Below are 9,421 nucleotides of genomic sequence, written 5' to 3'. Positions count from 1 at the left end.
TAGGTTGAATTATGATTAAATGAACGTAAAATTATTTTATAATATCTAGTGCATAGTTTTTTTTTCTTTTAAAATAATCTCGAATACTGATCATTAATTTTTAGAATTACAGGGGTGTAGGTAATCATTCTCTTTTAATTTCTAACGAAATTAGTGATACGATATGCGGGCATGCATACGGCCTCAATCTAACAATCATTACACAAAATAAAGTTACACATGGGAGAGCATAACGATATCTTTTATGATTTTTTTATTATTAATTTTTGAGATAACATCTTTTATGGATTATGATTTATATAAGGATTCTTTGTTTTGGTCGAGTGAGTGCTTACTTACATGCCGAGAACAAGGTACTATACATTGGTTCAAATGAAGATGTAATGATTATTTATATATCAAATAACATTATTCTATTATATGTCTTTCTTATTGGCATACTAAATTGAAGTATACATTATTCTTTGGCTTTTTATTCAACCAATATCTGAGCATATATGATTCTTCAAGAATTTTTTTTATACATGCTGACTTTATATTATTCTTGCAACTTTCAATTAAATACTTTTTACATAAAATATTACAATAGGAATCTCCACACTAGTTGACTAATTACTTTGTCAATATATACAAAATTTATTAGTGTAGAAATTGTGTGTCCCAATTCCCAAACAGTTTTTCTCTAACAATTTCATATTCTTCTTAATCCAAATTTTAATATAGACTAAATTTTTGCGTCTGGTTTAAGTGTTTTTTTTTTTTTTTTTTTACATACCGTTGGTTTAAGTGGTATTACATTTAAATTATTTTAACAAGATTTCAAGTTAAATTCTTATAGCAATCCAAAAAAAAAAAACTTCAATTCTTATAAAAAAATATAATTGAAAAGAAAATTTTCACTAAATATAATAATCAATAAAATGATATATATATATATATATATATATATATATATATATATATATATATTTTATACCTATAACCTGACAACAATATAAAATTATAACCTTTAAGGCACGAAAGAATGTGCACACCTTCTAGAGGTAATTAAAAAAGAAAATTTTTCATTATTTTAGTGAGGGCATTAAGTCAAACGATTTTCAAGATTTATGACCTAATAGGCTAATATTTAGTTCTCATTGAATATGCTAGTTGACATAGATTATATACAAAATAAGTTCGGCGAATATTTTTTTTAGTTAAAATTGTATTTAAAAAAAAGATAAAATTGTATAATTTAGACCATTTAAATAATAAGTTTCTTTAAAAAAATTGATAGAGTACGTAGTCTGTTTAAAATATAATAGTAATAATCAAGAGATTGTAACTCAGTTGAATCAACAAGATGACTGAATGATTGCAAATTTTTTGGTATTATTTTTTATTTGTGAATAAAAATATATAATAGTAATATTATATCACCAAATGTGTTAAATATATAAGGGAAGAATTTTTTTTTGTTCATAATAATCTTGGCTTGAGCATGATTATTTTTTGTGAAAAAACACTTATATAATCTTTACCAAAAGATGTCATCGGACATGAAAATCAAATGACACAAAGTGTTTTAATTTAGCTAGTGTTATTCAATTTTAGAAATATATTGTTACGTTAAATTGTCCAAGGAAAATTTTGTTGCTTATATATAATAATCATATAATAATTTTATTTGACTCAAGTATAATCGTCTCTAAAAATATGTAATAATTTATTATTTAAATAAACTTTTAACTCCAATCAAACTTTAAAACATAAAGTTAAGTCTTAAAATAAATGTATCAAATACATAGATTACACAAACTTGCAAAATCTATTCTCTCATGACTTGTTTTATTCCTTACTTGTCAACCGCAGACTCAAGATTGCACTATAATACACTAAACTAATTCATAAGAAATGAATCAAAAAAATGTTCATTATCTTAAAAATGTAAAAAAATAAATGTACCAATTAAATTTTTTTTAAGCAGTATTGCTTGTGTAATTAGGGTGATAATTAGAACTTACAATTGTGCAATTGTGTACACAAAGTAACATCATTGATAATTATACAAAAATAGCATCATTTTGTGCGGTGGTCATTGTAGCTAGGCATGCTCTTGTCAAATAGAACCATATTCGATCTATGCCTTGCCATATTATCTGATTTCTTGAAAACGATAGGGGTCTTTTCCTGTCTAGTAGTGTCTACATATACTTGGCTCCTTTCCAACATTTCCAAGTTAAAAGCTTAGAGCATTTCCAATAAGAGGTGTTTCCATGATTTTTTAGGCTAAGCAACAGTTTCTTGTGAGTTTTTCTGCATTGGAGCATAGTGATGTGATAAAATGAATTCCTTCATTGCTAAGAATAATTTATTATATAAGAAATTCTAATGTTTGAATTTCTTGCGATTTTTTACGATTTCTTGTATTGGAGTAAAATTTCATGAGTTTCTTATGAATGATATGACACTGCGAGATCACAAAAACTGATACGGGTACCACAAAAAAATGATTAAAAAACTCATGAATTTCTTGCATTGGAGATGCTCTTAGAACCTTTGCTCTTCCCCTTGATTAACAAAACTCTACAACCAAACCAAAAAGAAAATACTATCATTTTACCCCAAAAAAACAAAAACACTTCAAAGAAAGTTCATAGAAGCCCCAAAAAGAGAGTCAAAGTAATGGATTAAAGAGAAGTTGACCATGACCCTAATGAGTATATTCAACCTTGAGTTAGCCCAAATGAGTGGGAAATCATTGTTCTTTTTACTCGCTTTGAATGTTTCAATGAAGGGGGAGGAACCTCTATCATAGCAAACAGTACCAACCCACCACATGATTATGCCTTTGGCTAAGTTCTTTAGAAAAAGACGACAATTATAAAGCTTCCAAAAAATTGTTGACGATTGACACCCTGTTCCACCAGTTTGTTCCCCTTATTGCATCATTTCTCCCCCATTCACTGCATTTTACCTATGAACTTCTTCCCTACAAACAACAATTCTTGTACTAAATACAGATATATGTCAGTCACGATATGTCATAATGAGGTAGTCTCATCCCATACAAAGTACAATCCCTCGTCTTCATTATATGGTATATTTTCTTGATTGAGACCTTGGATATCTTTCATAATTGATAATTCTACTACAGTATATACGGGAAAAAATGTTGGAAGAAGTAAAATCTGTTTTAGTAATGTCTACACCTTGAAAGGTTAACGTCATACTTGCATAATTTTCATCTATTGGAATACTTTGTTTTCAAAAAAAAAAAAAATCATGCTCGAATTAAATAGGACCATTATCAATAATAAAATTACTTTTTAAAATATTTAACTCGATTACATATTGAGAAATTAAACTCAAGATAGCTAAATAATTAATGAAAAATAATCTTACACGACTTAATCTACACGGTTGCTACTCTTATACAGTATGTAACTTCGGAATTATTACATTTATCAATGAAGCAAATATGCTTATAATGGAATGGTAGTTCTATTAATATAAGATATTTAGGCATCTCAAAACATGAATTGATTGGTGAAGCAAATATGTGGTTGCAGTGTGATCAACAAGGGAAAGAAATCTTCCAAGTTCGATGTTGATCCCCAGAATAATACGCTAAAAGATGTCTAGAAATTAGAAAGAACCCACTATAAATTATAATAATCTTTAATTTCATTGGCTTCACATCACAAATTGAGTATCAATTGTTGGCGTATAACACCAGAGGTGGTGCATGTCAACTATAATTTTATTTTTTTTTGCCAGCTTTCAACTCATGTGAACCAGCCAATGAACTGTTAAAGATAGAATATATTCTCAACATAGAGTTACCCTTTAAAGCTTTGGATACTAAACACGCTACCCCAACTTTTTCTACCTTTTCCATTAGTAGTGGTTACAAGAGATTGACACCCAAATTAAATTTTTGATACCGCCCCATAAAGTAGACTCTGTTATTGTCTTTTTCTCTCTTTTCTCACATCGGCACAATCTATTAGAAATTGTCAATAGTTCTAGACTAAGAACCTGAGCAGATTTTTCCTCAATATTTATCCTTCCGTTAAGATATAATTAATTTATTTATTCTTATTAAGAAAATTAATTAACTTAATTATTTGCATTAAATTTATAATATTTTTTTAAACTTATCCTTAACTTATTGGAAATTTATTCATCTTCTTCACACATAATTTATGTGGAATATTTTTCTTAATTCATTATCTAATTTCATTTTCCTTTTAAAACAATAACGAAAAAATTTCCTTTCAAACCTACTTATAAAATATGACATTTACAAATTCAGGAGGTCACTAGAAGAAAGTTGAACAATAACATTTAATCAACTATGATTTTTTCTCTCCAAAAGAACACTCATCTTATGAAGTTTTAAGATATATCAGAATACCAACTTCAAGAAGCTTAGTTTGAGAGCAAACATTATCCTTTAATAGTATTGTGCATAAAATAGTTTTCCTACAATAACCCTACAAAAAAACTCTCATCTATACTACTTCATAAGCTACTCATAAAATATCAGATTTAGGATAGATAGAATCTATTTTTTTTTCAATTCAAAACAATGAGTAGGCGTAAGCTTTTGATCGTGCAAAACAATTAGAGCAAGCTTAAAAAGATTTTATATCAAAGAGATAAACATTTAAAAACCAAGCCGTTCAAGGTAATAATTCAAAAAAAAAAAAAACACAGATCAAAAGCAATAAGAAGAATAAAGCACACAAATGAATTATCCTAGTGCACCCCACCTAGGCTATGTCCAAACCCTACAACTATAGGATTTCGACTAACACAAGAACTAACTTGATATTCTTTCTTTACTAAAGTATCACCAAACTCCTACACCCCAGTATTCTCTAAGCCTGAGCTATTTATCCAAGTATTCTTTCAAAAAGTCTCTCCAAGTTTTGAACCCTCAGTAGCAACTACTACTTGACCCTCTCAGCAACATGTTGTGGTCACTCTTAACCTTCAGATGCAGCAATCCCCTGATTACTCTTTTGAGTTTCCCTATCCTAAACGGGTCATATTTGGTCAAATACCTAATATATATCATAGGGAAAACCAATCAATAAGCTCCCTATAAGAAGATGTTTATAGACTCTCTATGGCTAGATAGATTTGGCTCTACAAATCAAGAGAGTATAGGCTAAGAATCAAAAGCTAATGATATATAATTACAACATGGCTTCTGACCTATGTCTTCTCTATATCGCTTTATCCCTAGAAAAGAACTCTTTATAGTGTTCAGAGGTCCAGAAGGTTAGTGGATTGGTGGTTTCGTAAGGTATACCGGATAGGTATTCGACCTATATGAATACTCGAAAATACCCCGAAAAAATCTTCAAGATACTGAAACATTAGTATCAGGCATTCGGCTAAACCAAATACCTAACACTAACTCCATTTCCTTTGGGCTCTATTGCCTGAAAGACCAAGTTTTCAACGAGGCCGAATACTCAAGGACTATGACTCGAATCTTCCCATGTTTACCATGTTTGAAGGTATTAGGTACTCGGCGAAGCCGAATACTTGAGAACCATAGTTATAATGTTTCCTAAAAAAACATCTTCTATAGATAAATTCCCGAATACTATTTCCACCTAGATCTCATGTTGCATCAGGTGTTCGGCCTAGCCAAATGTTTGATACCTTTCGATAGTGCCATATGCTCACTTGATACCCTTCTATGGCATCAGGTGCTCGATCTAGCTGAATACCTAATACCCTTTGGTAGTATCAGACACTCAGCCTAGTCGAATACATGATACCCTTCCGTAGTATCAAGTACTCGACCCAGCCAGATACCTAACACATCCCATCCAACCTGTGATAACCAGCTTAAGGGAAAAACAACCAAGATTATTTATTAAAAAATCATTAGGAATAAGACCATTTCCCTAATGATAATTACATATGCATTACCTAAAGAGGTAATCTTGGGAAAGGGCCATAGCTCCAAGGCTCGCCAAGGTGTATAAATGGCTCATGAATATCAAGGTAAAACACTGTTGATTCTCATTTATTACCCTCATTTATTGCTTTCAATTGACATCTTACTTGAGCGTCAAAGTGTCTTTTGTAGGTACCTTACCCTCCGATGTTTCAAGCACTATTTAGAGAAGAAGGAAAATCATCTAGAGGACGTAAGCAAAGAAGAAAGTTACATGCCTACCCCATACAAGTACATAAGGAATTTAGGATCCTCAAACATCATTATAGTAGATTTATGGGGATTGAGTTCAATGCTTGAAGTTGCTTGGGAAAATGGTATTCGAAAACTTATTTTGAAACGTGATTCCAATGCAAGGTTGTAGTTCAATTTGTGGTTAAGGTTGTTAATCACAACAATATGTATAGAACCATGGTGGAATATATACATACTTTATTAGACTTTGATTGGGATGTGCACATTAAGCATGAGTTTAGGGAACCTAATTGTGTAACTTATTTTTTTAGCTAATATGGCTCATTCTTGGGAGCTAGGGTTGCATATTTTAAGGGATTCACCAGTAAGGTGTATTCATTTACTTCGAAAAGATTCTATGGGATTAGCTTTGTTTCATCTTATTCATTTGTAGTTTGGGCTTAGTTGTGTTTTGTCTCTATATTTTTTTCTCTATTAACAATTTTAACCTTTGCTATCAAATACTAGTGTAGTTGATGACGTAATAACTATCTTAACTATCAAATACAAGGGTGGAAACATTTTTTTTGTAAATTGTGTTTTTAATTTCTCATATTTTTAAACCAAGCTATTAGACAAGTTAATGAGGAATTAAAAATACAATTTATTAAAAAAAATTACATGTAGTTGAACTCTTAGACTCTTTGATAGCATGATAAATCACTAGGTTGCTAACATACTATTACTTGACAATAGAGACTGAAATTGTTATTAGAGAAAAATATAGGAACATAAACCTAAAAAGTTTGTTTATAGACAAAATTAAAATTTGTAAGAAACAAAATCAGTGACAATCATAATTAACTCTTAAAATTATGGTATGTCGTAGACATCAAAGTATGATTTCAAACTCGTGTCAAACTAATAGTTTGTTGCACTATTTAAAAAGAGCAATGTTATATCTTCCAAAATTATAGCATTTTTTAGGGTAAATAGTCATTTTTATCCCTAAATGTATAAATCACTGACAAATTGATTCCTAAAATATTTAAATTCAAAATTTCATTCCCAAAAATGTAAAAAGTGCAAAAAATTTATCCGGCCATTAACATTCGTTCATTATCGTTAATAAAATAGTTTGTGTGACACAGATGGATGAATTTGTCACAAAATTAATTGTCAACGTGATTATGCTGAATAGATTGGACAAAAATGCTAATAAGTTACTATTATTGGACCTAGGTGTCAATAATTTTTTATTAAACGAAAAAGTTTGTAATTGTTTTTTGAACGAAAATGTCAGTAATTTTGATTTTGGACCAAAATGTCAATATGTCTTCATTGGACAAAAATATCAGTAAGTTAACATTATTGGACCAAAATGTCAATAATTTTCTATTGTATCAAAATGCCAGTAATTTTTTTATTAGACATAAATGTTAGTAATTTTTTGTTAAACCTAAATATCATAATGTTTCTATTAGACTAATTTGTTAGATCCCAAATTTTGTTTCATTTAAGGGTAAAATATAATTTTAGGGTAAATATCCCCCAAATTTTAAATTTTAATCTTTCAGCGATGAATTTGTCAGCGATTTACATATTTTTCGATGAAAATGATTATTTATCCTTTTTTATTGGGACTCAAAAGGTGTGACTCATTTAGTTTGAATTTGCATAATTGATATGATATACATTAAACAAACTTAAGAAGGAATGAAAAATCTTAATTGTGATTATATTTTAAACAGGATTATAAATTTATTTTTTAAGGAAAAAGATATACATGTGCATAAAAAAAATTGCCTAAAAAAATAGAAGAAAAAAAAACAAATAATTTTAACAAATTTACATTTATCATCATTTAAAATGTAAATGTACTTATTTATTGCATGTAAACTAAAATGATAGTTAAAATTTGCAAAATTTAAAGATAAATTTAATATAAAATTATTTTATGAATTTATTTCATCTTTAAGTCTGATATACTTTAATTTGGAATATTATATATATATATATATATATATATATATATATATAGTTTTATTATGAAAAGAGTGAATTTTTTTAAATATTTAGTTTTAATATTTGCGTATACATTATTTAATTTGTTTCAAAATTTATAATAATATAAAATACCTAAAGAAAAGTACTCAATGATGTTAATTGAAATTTTATTAGAAAAAATCTCTTATTTAATGTTTAATATTGTATCATATTTTAGTTTTGTGTTAATTTTTTTGAACATCCTATTAATATATTTGTTTTACTAATAAATATTTGGCGTCTAATAGAAATATATTGATATTTAGATTCAATAAAAAAAAATACTGATATTTACGTTTAATAACAGAAAATTATTGACATCTAAGTTCAATATTAGGCTATTCTGAATAAATAAAAATAAAACACATTATTTGTGGCTGCTGGGATTCGAGCCCAGGTCTCCACGGCCACAACGTGGAATTCTCACCACTAAACTACAGCCACCTTTTGTTTCACACATTCTAATATAAATTTATTATATTTAATTAATTTAATCCATCATTAATGCAAATATCGTATAATAATGTTATGTGCCTGTTATAATATTACGAATAATTACATTTCCCCCAAGTCTCTTTTAACTGCTACTAGGAAGAGTTCCAGTTTCCTTGCTGAAAATTTTAGTGGGAAGGGAGTGGTAGGGATTGACTATAACGTGGTTACAAGTTTGGTAGGTGACTAATCCTTATCTTCTAAGATTTAAAGAGTGTAATTTAGCACACGTGAAATGAAAAAGGAACCTCCTCTTCAATTTTGTCAAAGCAGAAGATAAATCCAACGCTTTTCTTTGTAAAGGCATAGGAACATGGGATCTTGGGTACCAAGAAATTACAATTAACAAAGATTGCTAGTGAGGGTTGACGATTCTCAAATTACCCTCCTCATTTTGATTAAACTGGATTTTCCATTTAGGTAACTCTTAAGTTGATTTTTTTTTCAAGTCGGTAACTCTAGGTTGATGCAAATTAGAGGAAGAAACCTCATCAAAAAAACTATTAGACGAAGAAACATGACCATCAACCAATGTCATAATTTAGGTTATTTGATTCTTTTGGTAGAGATCTATCTGCTATTGGAACAATTCTACTCAAATAAGGAAAAATCACTACAATAAGCTGGGTAGATAATTTGATTTAAGAAATGTTTCCTTTTTTCATAAATAGTTGAAGAATATTATTTGATTTTTTTGGAAATGAAATAGTGAAAAATGATTTTTAATTTTTACAAATAGACAAT

At 28.7% G+C, this 9,421-nt stretch overlaps 1 non-coding gene across 1 annotated transcript; it reads right to left on the bottom strand.

Annotated features, from left to right (window-relative positions):
* Positions 1 to 8,557: 8,557 nt before the first annotated feature.
* Positions 8,558 to 8,629, bottom strand: TRNAH-GUG. The gene has a single exon. It is a non-coding gene; the product is annotated as a tRNA-His (tRNA).
* Positions 8,630 to 9,421: the final 792 nt, after the last annotated feature.

Source organism: Glycine soja, chromosome 1 (assembly GCF_004193775.1).
Source record: "Glycine soja cultivar W05 chromosome 1, ASM419377v2, whole genome shotgun sequence".
Taxonomy (NCBI): Eukaryota; Viridiplantae; Streptophyta; class Magnoliopsida; order Fabales; family Fabaceae; genus Glycine; species Glycine soja.
The sequence above is the reverse complement of the archived record's forward strand: the minus strand, read 5'-3'. Positions and strand labels throughout refer to the sequence as shown.